Source organism: Triticum dicoccoides, chromosome 1A, assembly GCF_002162155.2.
Source record: "Triticum dicoccoides isolate Atlit2015 ecotype Zavitan chromosome 1A, WEW_v2.0, whole genome shotgun sequence".
Classification (NCBI taxonomy): domain Eukaryota; kingdom Viridiplantae; phylum Streptophyta; class Magnoliopsida; order Poales; family Poaceae; genus Triticum; species Triticum dicoccoides.
In genome coordinates this window covers 364,455,007-364,466,048 of record NC_041380.1, presented here as the reverse complement: position 1 = coordinate 364,466,048, position 11,042 = coordinate 364,455,007, and positions in this window count along the sequence as shown.

Sequence of the window (11,042 nt, the reverse complement as noted above, 5' to 3'; positions counted from 1 at the left end):
CGCCCGACTGTGGCATTTCTTTTAAAGCCCTTTATGTGGTGTCGCTCAGACGCCCGACTATGACATTTCTTTTAAAGCCCTTTATGTGGTGTCGCTCAGACGCCCGACTGTGGCATTTCTTTTAAAGCCCTTTATGTGGTGTCGCTCAGACGCCCGACTGTGGCATTGCTTGCTATTTGTTTCATAAATTTTTTTTATACTACTATGTTATTGCAATTTTATAAATAACTTGCTTGCACGCATCCGAGATTTATTTATCTTTTGTGACTGACGTCATGAGCATAAAATATTTTTAGCACATCATTGTTATATTATACCTGTGTTCATAATGTTTGCGAGTACATTCAAAGTACTCACTGGCTTGTCCCTGGCTATTGTCTTGGCCAGATTTTTCTTGCACGGAGAGGAGCGACGCGATGCCAGCCCTGGAACCCACTCAATGGAGATAGCAGCCTCGCGAAGATAGGAATTAACCTGGTCAGCTGTTCCCGTGGGAAATGGAGTCCCATAGACACTGATGCTTCACAACCCGCTTCCGCCATCAACCACTAGCAACCATTTGTTGTACTCACAGGCCAGAATGGTCTTGTACTACATATTTTTTTTATTTTTCTTGGAATTTCTGTATCAAGTTGGAGCCTCATCAGCTAACAGTAATCCTGGGGCTGATGAGAATGACGGTCTTTTCTGGAAATTTATTACCCAGAAAACCCGGTCGTGGCATTTCCGGTGCTCCGTCGGAGGTGGAGTCGATCACGGAGGGCTACTACATCAACACCATAGCCTCTCCGATGATGTGTGAGTAGTTTACCACAGACCTTCGAGTCCATAGTTATTAGCTAGATGGCTTCTTCTCTCTCTTTGGATCTCAATACAAAGTTCTCCTTGATTCTCTTGGAGATCTATTCGATGTAATTCTTTTTGCGGTGTGTTTGTCGAGATCCGATGAATTGTGGGTTTATGATCAAGATTGTCTATGAACAATATTTGGTTCTTCTCTGAATTCTTTTATGCATGATTTAAATATCTTTGCAAGTCTCTTCAAATTATCAGTTTGGTTTGGCCTACTAGATTGATCTTTCTTGTAATGGGAGAAGTGCTTAGCTTCGGGATCAATCTTGTGGTGTCCTTTCCTAGTGACAGCAGGGGCAGCAAGGCACGTATTGTATTGTTGCCATCGAGGATTAAAAGATGGGGTTTATATCATATTGCTTGAGTTTATCCCTCTACATCATGTCATCTTGCCTAATGCATTACTTTGTTCTTATGAACTTAATACTCTAGATGCATGCTGGATAGCGGTCGATGTGTGGAGTAATAGTAGTAGATGCAGAATCGCTTCAGTCTACTTATCACAGATGTGATGCCTATATACATGATCATGCCTAGATATTATCATAACTATGCGTTTTTCTATCAATTGCTCGACAGTAATTTGTTCACCCGCTGTAGATTATGCTATCTTTTGAGAAGCCACTAGTGAAACCTATGGCCCCCGGGTCTATTCTCCATTATATTATTTTCCCGTCAACTAGCTATTTCTGTCGCCGTTTATTTTGCAATCTTTACTTGTCAATCTATAGAACAAAAATACCAAAAATATTTATCTTATTATATTTATCAGATCTCACTTTTGCAAGTGGCCGTGAAGGTACTGACAACCCCTTTATCGCGTTGGTTGCAAGGTTCTTGATTGTTTGTGCAGGTACGAGGGACTTGCGTGTAGTCTCCTACTGGATTGATACCTTGGTTCTCAAAAACTGAGGGAAATACTTACGCTACTTTGCTGCATCACCCTTTCCTCTTCAAGGGAAAACCAACGCATGCTCAAGAGGTAGCAGTCTTCAGACACAATAAATATTTGATGAATTTGCTGAAAGCCTGACATAATGCTTGTTGGGATGCAAGCTAATCATGATGAAATGAATTCCTCATTTCACACATCCCCATGCTGCTAGTTATATGCTTACTGATGAAATTCACTGACAAAATTGATCATCATATTCTTCAACTGAAGTATATGAATTTGTAAGTGAGACTAATGCTTCTACAAGATGATACCCCAAAAGCTACTAAATGGGTTTTGGATAGTGGCTTCACCAATCACATGACTGGTGACAGGAATCTCCTCACCAATGCTCCCCTTGCCCCATCTCTCTGAAGCATATCACCTATGTTGATAAAGGAAAAAGCAAGGTATTTGATCTAGGTAAGGTTTCTATCTCAAAGGATCGACACATGGAAAAAGTGATGCTTGCCGAGTCCCTAGGATACAACCTCATGTATGTCTCAGTGCTTTGTGATCTTGATATGATTGTCATCTTTGGCAAATATAGATGCATTGTGCTAATGGAATCTGACAAGTCCAGAGTCTTAGAAGGCTTTAGGAGAGGTGGCTTATAGATTGTAGATTTCTCTCTAGGTCCTCAATCGGCCACGTGTCTAGTGGCAAAAGCTTCAGAGTGCTGGCTATAGCATCGACGACTTGGACATGCTGGCATGAGGAATTTGAGCACACTCGTCAAGAAGAAGCACATCATTGGCGTCAAGGGCGTCAAATTCGTCAAAGATCACCTTTGCGGTGCTTGTGAGGCCGGAAAGATGACAAGATCCAAGCACTTTGGGAAGACAATCATGACCACTACTCATCCCTTTGAATTACTTCATATGGATCTGTTTGGTCCTACTCATTATGACACTCTAATCAATGCAGTATCACTTTATGGATTCGTCATAGTTGATGATTATTCTTGTTACACTTGGGTGCATATCATTGCCTTCAAGACTGAAGTGCAGGGTGTCTTCGGATGGTTCGCTAATCATGCCATGATGAATTATGGCATCAAGATCAAGCATATTAGAAGCGACAACGACATCGAGTTGAAGAATATAGGCCTTGATGACTATCTTGATGAACTTGGTATTACTCATGAGCTATCTGCTCCTTATACTCCTTAGCGAAATGGAATTGCTGAGCGCAAGAACAGGACACTCATTGAGATGGCCCGCACTATGCTCGATGAATACAAGACACCTCATCGATGGTGGCCTGAAGTAATTGATAATGCTTGTCACATCATCAATCGGGTATATCTTCATAAATTCCTCAAGAAGACTCCATATGATCTCCTTGCTGACAAAAAGCCCAATGTAAGTTATTTCAAAGTCTTCGGTGCTAAATGCTAGATTAGAGATCCACATCACAATTCCAAATTTGCACCGAAAGCACATGAGGGTTTTATGCTTGGTTACGGAAAAGACTCGCACGCCTACAAAGTCTTCAACTGTCGGCGTTCTGGGAACAGGGGTCCCCAGACTTGCCTGCCTGCGACCCGTAGCGTGGCTCCTCCAGCGGCCCCGTATGGCCCATCTTCACCAGCAAACACCCAAGACCCTCGCGAGGCGGACAATGCAAGACCTCCTTAGGGGCGGCCTCACCAGGCTGGCTCGCGAGGTGCGGAGAGATCAAGGCAAGGTGAACCTCGCGAGGTTCCAATGACGCAAGCCATGACGATCAAGACCAGGCGGGCGCAAGCGCGCACAATGTCCTCTTTTCCTCTTTGGTGCTAAAGGGGCAAGCGCAGGCGAGGAGTCTCGAGGCATCAGGCAAAGGTTTCCATATCGGTGCAACAAGACCAAGACCAGCAGGACGACAGGACGGAGGTCACCATGGAGCCCAAGACGGTGTCACCACCAGAGCCTTTGGCAGGCGAAGACTACTTTTGTCAAGATAACTTGTACTAGTTGTCTCCCTTCGAATTTGACCGTTGTGGGATCCCTTCCCGCTCAATATTTGGGGAGAGGACCAGGGCCTCTATAAATAGGACTAGCCACCACCATAACGGGGAGATGATCCAGATCATCCTGAACCACACAAGCTCACCAAACACAAGAACACCTCTCCTCAGGAGGCTGTTCTTCCCTTGTAACTGTTCATCCACAGCCCAAGAGGCAATCCACCACACCACACCGGAGTAGGATATTACACCACAATGGTGGCCCAAACCAGTATAAATCTTGTGTCTCGTGTTCTTTGGGTCCGTCGAGTTAGGCCATGAGATCGTTGAGTGCGCGAGCTAGAGGGAGAGATCTTTGTGTGCACCCAAGTGTTCGAACCTCAAGGGTTTTGCCGGAACCCGAAATTCGACATTTGGCGCGCCATGTAGGGGGGCACCGAAGCCTTCTTCTTTGTCGACCCATGCTTTGTCACTCCACCATGCTCATGGCCGACGCTCGCCGGGCTCGCGCGGAGCACCGGGCCGCTCTCGCCGCCCATGTCGCTCAGACGACCCCAGTAGGCGGGCCTCCCCGTCGTTCTCCGTCACCCGCCGCCAACGCCGTCACCAGTCCAGCGGCAAACGAACAGCAAGCCTCTTTGCTGCATCCCTCTGTGCACCGTGACGGCCACACCACCACCCCATCATTGACTTTGGCCGGCTCGTCATCTCACGCTTGCCGCGCACCCATGGATGCGCAGGCCGCGCTGCTCATGGCACGCAAGCTCCTGCGCTACCGTCCAGTCGATGACCTCTACGAGGACTGGCTAGACTGCATCGCCGAGCTTGTCAGCACCGCGGGAGGCTCTCCTGCATCGTCCCTCTCGCTGCCTCGCCCGCCCCCAGCCGCGGGCGATGTGTATCACGGAGCGCCTCCGCCTCCTCCGCAACAAGATGGCACCCTTGCGCCGAGGCGTGCGGCTCAGGGAGCACCTCAGCCTCCCCTGCGTCAAGACGGCATCCTTGCTCCAAGATGCGCAGCCCAGCGGCGCGACCCACCGCGCCACGTGCCCGCACACGAAGAAGGAAGCTGCCAAGAGATTCCCCATCCACAAGGAAACGCTCCACCACTCCTAGCTCCGCTGCGCCAGGATTGCTTTCTGTGACAGGGCCATGCGCCGCGTGCCGTGGCGACGCAGGGGCACCACGACCAAGCTCTGCCTCCATGACGGGCCGCGGTGGCCACGGCGGGCTGCCGCGCCTTCACTCTTGAGTTGCGTAGCATCATCTGGCCGGGCAAGTTCAAGCCAGATGTGCCTCCTCGCTACGACGGCACCCCCGACCCTGCGGAGTTTCTGTAGCTCTACGAGCTGAGCATCGAAGTGGCCAACGGCGACGAAAAGGTCATGGCGAACTTGTTTCCCATGGCTCTCAAGGACGACGCCCGCTCATGGCTCCTGAACCTGCCCCTATGCTCGATTTCCTCCTGGGACGAGAAGCGCGACCGCTTCATCGCCAACTTCCAGGGCACTCGCGACCGCCCTCCGGTCGCGGGTGACCTGCGCCACATCAAGCAACAACCAGGAGAAACCCTGCAGAAATACATCCAACGCTTCAATAGCACGCGAATCAAGATCCCCAAGGTAACGGACGAGGCCATCATCTCAGCGTTCTCCGATAGCGTCCTCGACGTCAAGATGAAGGAGGAGCTCGCCATCCATGAAGAGTTGTGCACGACCTTGGAGCTGTTCAACATCGCGACCAAGTATGCAAGAGCTAAGCAGGGGCGCCTCTCCCTCCTCGAGCTCCCTGCTACGAATCCAGAGGGGAAGAAGGCCAAGGCTAAGGACGTGAAGCGCAAAGGAGTGGCCGTGCTCGCAGCGGAACCAGACACTAAGAGCGGCCGAGATCTTCCCGAGTCGTCCAAGGGCAGCCACATGTTCTACGCCTTCCACAACGTGCGCACGCACAACACTAATGACTGTCAAGAGCTCAGGGCCATTCGAGATGGACGCTTCGGTCGACGCCTCGAGCGCAACGACCGGGGCTACGGCCAAGGAGGTGGACGTGGTGGAGGACGTTGGGACGACCGTGGGCCTCGCCGGGAGTGGCGCGACCAACCTCACGAGGATCGTTGGCAGGACCAACCTTGTGAGGATGCCTGGAGGGACCAGTCTCGTGAGGACCGTCCTCGGGGCAACCCTGGTCTCCCTCCGCTGCCGCCACCAAGATGGAACGATGACCATCAACAGGACGAGGGGGCCGGGGCTTCCAAGAGCCGCGATCTATCGCCTGCATCTTGGGCGGAGCTCAAGCCCCAGCCTCTCAATGAGTCTTCAAGCAGTTTGATCGTGAGGTGAACACAGTCCTCCCCAAGCTCGAGGCCACACGCCCGCTCAGATGGTCCAAGTACGCCATCACCTTTAGCTCGGTAGACCATCTCAAGTGCGCGGTAACAGCCGACGTTCTCTCAATGCTCTGTTCACCCATCATCAGCAATGTCCAAGTCACCAAGACCCTCATCGACGGTGGCGCAGGGCTTAATGTCCTGTCCGTCGAGACTTTCGACAACCTTCAAGTGCCATACAATCAACTCCAGCCTACCAAGCCTTTCTCAGGAGTGACTGACGGCTCTACCACCCCGATGGGGCAAGTTCGTCTCCCTGTCACCTTCGGTCAACACGACAACTACCACACCGAGCTCATCGACTTTGACGTCGCCCACATCTGTCTGCCGTACAATGCCATCCTCGGGTACCCAGCGCTGGCCAAATTCATGGCAGTCGCCCACCATGGCTACAACGTCCTCAAGATGCGCGGAAGCGACGGAATCATCACCATCCCCTGCGAAGAAAGAGACGTGGTGTGCTCCCTTGAGCGTGCCTTCCAAGCTCGAAGACCCCGACAGCAATGCAGCGCAGTACTCTCCTGAGGCCAACCCCAAGAAGAAGTAGCTGCTCCACGCGGGGCCTCAAGGGAGCGGCACCTCCGGCGGCACCACTTCAGGATCTACGCCCACTCCTGGGGAGCCTCTCTCCCTCGCATAGGGAGGCGCACCCGGCGCCATCCTCGGGAAGGGCTCGGGGGCTCTCTTCTGGAGAGGGCCTCAGACCTGGCCAGCATCACGAGGGAGGCGCTCGGGCACCACGAGGAGGCGTGCTTCGCGGCACGTTTCCCTCAGGAGGGCGCCAGGCAAGAGCGCCTGGCGCCCAGAAGTTCATTGACAAGGCATCTCAGGAGCTTCAGGAAGCAAGAGCAATACGCGGCGACCGCCGCCCACCTGGCGTTGCTCCCCACCCAGGCGAGGGTGGTGAGCTGCGCGTCTGCATCGACATCCCAGGGCTCAACCGGTCCACATCTCAGGAGCGCTTCTGGCCTTCGCGTATTGGACACTGCGAGGGTCCACCTCACAACTATGTTCGCATGCCGTTCGGCCTGTCGAGCGTGGCTGCTGGCTTCCAATGCAACCTGCGGAGCGTCATGGCTGGTCAGGAGGGCAGACATCATGCAGTCTTGGCGGAGATGGAGACGGTCCTCCGGAGGCCGCTCGAGCCTCCAGAGCCTCCCAAGGCTTGGGGCTCCGGCGGCTCGTGAGGGGCGACTTCTTCGCTACGCGTCTTCAACTACCCCAACACCCCTCCGGCAACCAAACTAGGTGACATCTTTCCAAATTCATTTAGCTGGGAGCGCCCCCTGGGCTGCATCATCCCCAGGCCGCATGGGTCCGTCCCTGCGGCATGTATCTACTTGCATCTTCAGTTCACTCTGCTGGGAGTGCCCCTCGGGCAGCATCATCCCCAGGCCGCTCGGGTCCGACCCAGTGGCATATATCGTTCCTGTGTTTACCTGAATCAGTTTGCTTCTCATGCATAATCCATCTATGGTTATCACCTACTTGATTATCACCCACCAAGGGAGCCGCGTGCCGATTGTCTTTCTTCAGGATCCTTCACATAAGAAGGCTAGGCACGGCGTCTGTGCTCGGGCCCGTCCCTGTAGCATCGATAAATCCAACGGTTGAGCTTTGTCTGGCGGGCCGACCCCGTTCACGTCACCTCCTGGGGTCGTTGGTGCTTGGCCTTCTCGTGCGATAGTCTCAGGAAATCCTTTCGGCGCGGGTTGTCTAACCATCTCGCAGGACCGCCACAGCCATCAAGAATCAAGACCAGGCTCAACCCGCCTTGAGGTAGGGCCTCGCGAGTCCCGTGCTGGCTCACGAGTGCCTAGATACACCTCCTCCAGCCCTGCCGTGCAAGCCACGTGTCAAGGCGGGGCTATACACACCCCGGGGGCTCTCCACAGTAGGGAGTCCCCTCCCACGTACCAGTGGAAGCACCATGCTCCGTGCTGGTAGTCGACACTGCCGAGGAGCGGCTATGCCCGTGCAAGTGCGGAAGCGCCATGGTCCGTCCTGGTGATAAACAACTGAGGGCGGCCTCACGGCCGTACCAACCTTAGGGAGCCTTCGGGCTCGGTGTCTGGCCTCATCGCAACACCTCCCCTCGGGAGAGTCGTGCGAGGGAGTTGGCACAAGGGCTGCACTCGGGTCACACCCAAGCGTACGCCACCCCGCCAGGTCCCTCGGACCTGATCATCACGCGCCCTCCCAAGCGGAGCTAAGGTACGAAGGTCGTTTGAACGTCAAGGGGGACTCATGAGCATCACGACTCCGGAGCCTAACTGACCACGTAGCCCCTCAATCCTTGGTCTGTCCTGGTGATCCGGTCGGCCCAATGGCGGCTGAGGTATGCGCGGGGTCAGGCCCTGCCGACGTAGAACACTAGACCTACCCTTGCACCTCCTTTCCACAAGCTGTTTGCGTGTCAAGGGGGACTCCTGAGCATCGCGACTCAGGAGCCTAACTGACCACATAGCCCCTCACTCCATGATCCGTCCTGGTGATCCGGTCGGCCCAATGGCGGCTGAGGTATGAGCGGGGTCGGGCTCTACCGACGTAGAACGTAAAGCAAATGGGAAGGAAATCGCAAAATCCCAAAGCAAATATTACAAGACCTATTGTTCTCCGAGTATCAAACACAAGCTTAAACGCCTTCACGAGGCACGGTACATGCTGCAGGAGTTTAAACAGGAAAGGAGCTGCAAGCAATTCATCCCTAGACACCGCCGGCACCCGCAAGAGGCGCCCCCTCCTGGGTGGCATCGCCTTCACCTGTACCGCCGGTCGAAGACGCGGGGGCGAAGGCGCGAAACTTCTGCATCAGGGCCTCCACCAGACCCTTCTGTAATCGAGTCCGTGAGCTATATATAATAAAGATTAGTGTTGAGTCAAGGGCTTGATTATTTTGCCATGATCCTAAGTGAATAAAAGAAAAGAGAAATAAATAAAAAAGGAAACAAAGAGATCATATGGATCTTATGGAGAGTAATGAGCTCACATAGAAAAAGTATGATGAATAAAAGTTGTTGAGAGTTGACAAACATAGTTTTGGTCATCGTTGCAATTAATAGGAAGTAATAAAGAAATAGAGGTCTTAACATATAAATATACTATCTTGGACATCTTTTATGATTGTGAGCACTCATTAAAATATGACATGCTAAAGAGTTGACGTTGGACAAGGAAGACAATGTAATGGGTTATGTTTTCTTACATCTGAGATAAATTATATTGTCGTGGATCATCCAACATGGCTGAGCTTGCCTTTCCCCCTCATGCTAGCCAAATTCATCGCACCAAGTAGAGATACTACTTGTGCTTCCAAATACCCATAAAACAGTTTTGCCATGAGAGTCCACCATACCTACCTATGGATTGAGTAAGATCCTCCAAGTAAGTTGTCATTGGTGCAAGCAATAAAAATTGCTCTCTAAATATGTATGACTTATTAGTGTGGGAGAAAATAAGCTTTATACGATCGTGTGATATGGAAGAAATAAAAGCGACAGACTGCATAATAAAGGTCCATATCACAAGTGGCAATATAAAGTGACGTTCTTTCGCATTAAGATTTTGTGCATCCAACCATAAAAGCGCATGACAACCTCTTGTTCCCTCTACGAAGGGCCTATCGTTTACTTTTATCTCCCACCTTACATAAGAGTCATGGTGATCTTCACCCTTCCTTTTTACATTTTATCCTTTGGCAAGCACAATATGCTGGAAAGATCCTGGTATATATGGCTAATTGGATGTGAGTTTTCATGAACTATTATTGTTGACATCACCCTTGAGGTAAAACGTTGGGAGGCAAAACTATAAGCCCCTATCTTTCTCTGTGTCCGATTACAACTCCATACCCATAAGTATTGCGTGAGTGTCAGCAATTGTGAAAGACTATATGATAGTTGAGTATGTGGACTTGTTGAAAAGCTCTTATATATTGACTCTTTCATATGTTATGATAAATTGCAATTTCTCCAATGACTGAGATTATATTTGTTAGTTTTCAATGAAGTTTACGATTCATACTTGAAATTGTGATTGAATTATTACTCTAGCATAAGAAATCATATGACAAGAATTATGTAAGTTGCTGTTCTAAGAATGATCATGATGCCCTCATGTCCGTATTTTACTTTTATCGACACCTCTATCTCTAAACATGTGGACATGTTTTTCGATTTCGGCTTTCGCTTGAGGACAAGCGAGGTGTAAGCTTGGGGGAGTTGATACGTCCATTTTGCATCATGCTTTTATATCGATATTTATTGCATTATGAGCTGTTATTACACATTATGTCACAATACTTATGCCTATTCTCTCTTATTTTACAAGGTTTACATAAAGAGGGAGAATGTCGGCAGCTGGGATTCTGGGCTGGAAAAGGAGCAAATATTAGAGACCTATTCTGCATAGCTCCAAAAGTCCTGAAACTTCACGGAAGACGTTTTCAGAATATATAAAAAATACTGAGCGCAAGAAGTTCACCAGGGGGGTCACCCTGCCCACGAGGGTGGGGGGCGCGCCCCCTACCTCGTGGGCCCCCTGGTGGCCCTCCGATGGCCATCTTCTGCTATATGAAGTCTTTTGATGAGGAAAAATCATAAGCCATCTCCTCGGACGAAACTCCGCCGCCACGAGGAGGAACCTTGGCGGATCCAATCTAGGGCTCCGGCAGAGCTGTTCTGCCGGGGAAACTTCCCTCCGGGAGGGGGAAATCATCGCCATCATCATCACCAATGCTCCTCTCATCGAGAGAGGGCAATGTCCATCAACATCTTCACTAGCACCATCTCCTCTCAAACCCTAGTTCATCTCTTGTATCCAATTCTTGTCTCCAAGTCCGGGATTGGTACTAGTAGCTTGCTAGTAGTGTTAATTACTCCTTGTAGTTGATGCTAGTTGGTTTATTTGGTGGAAGATCA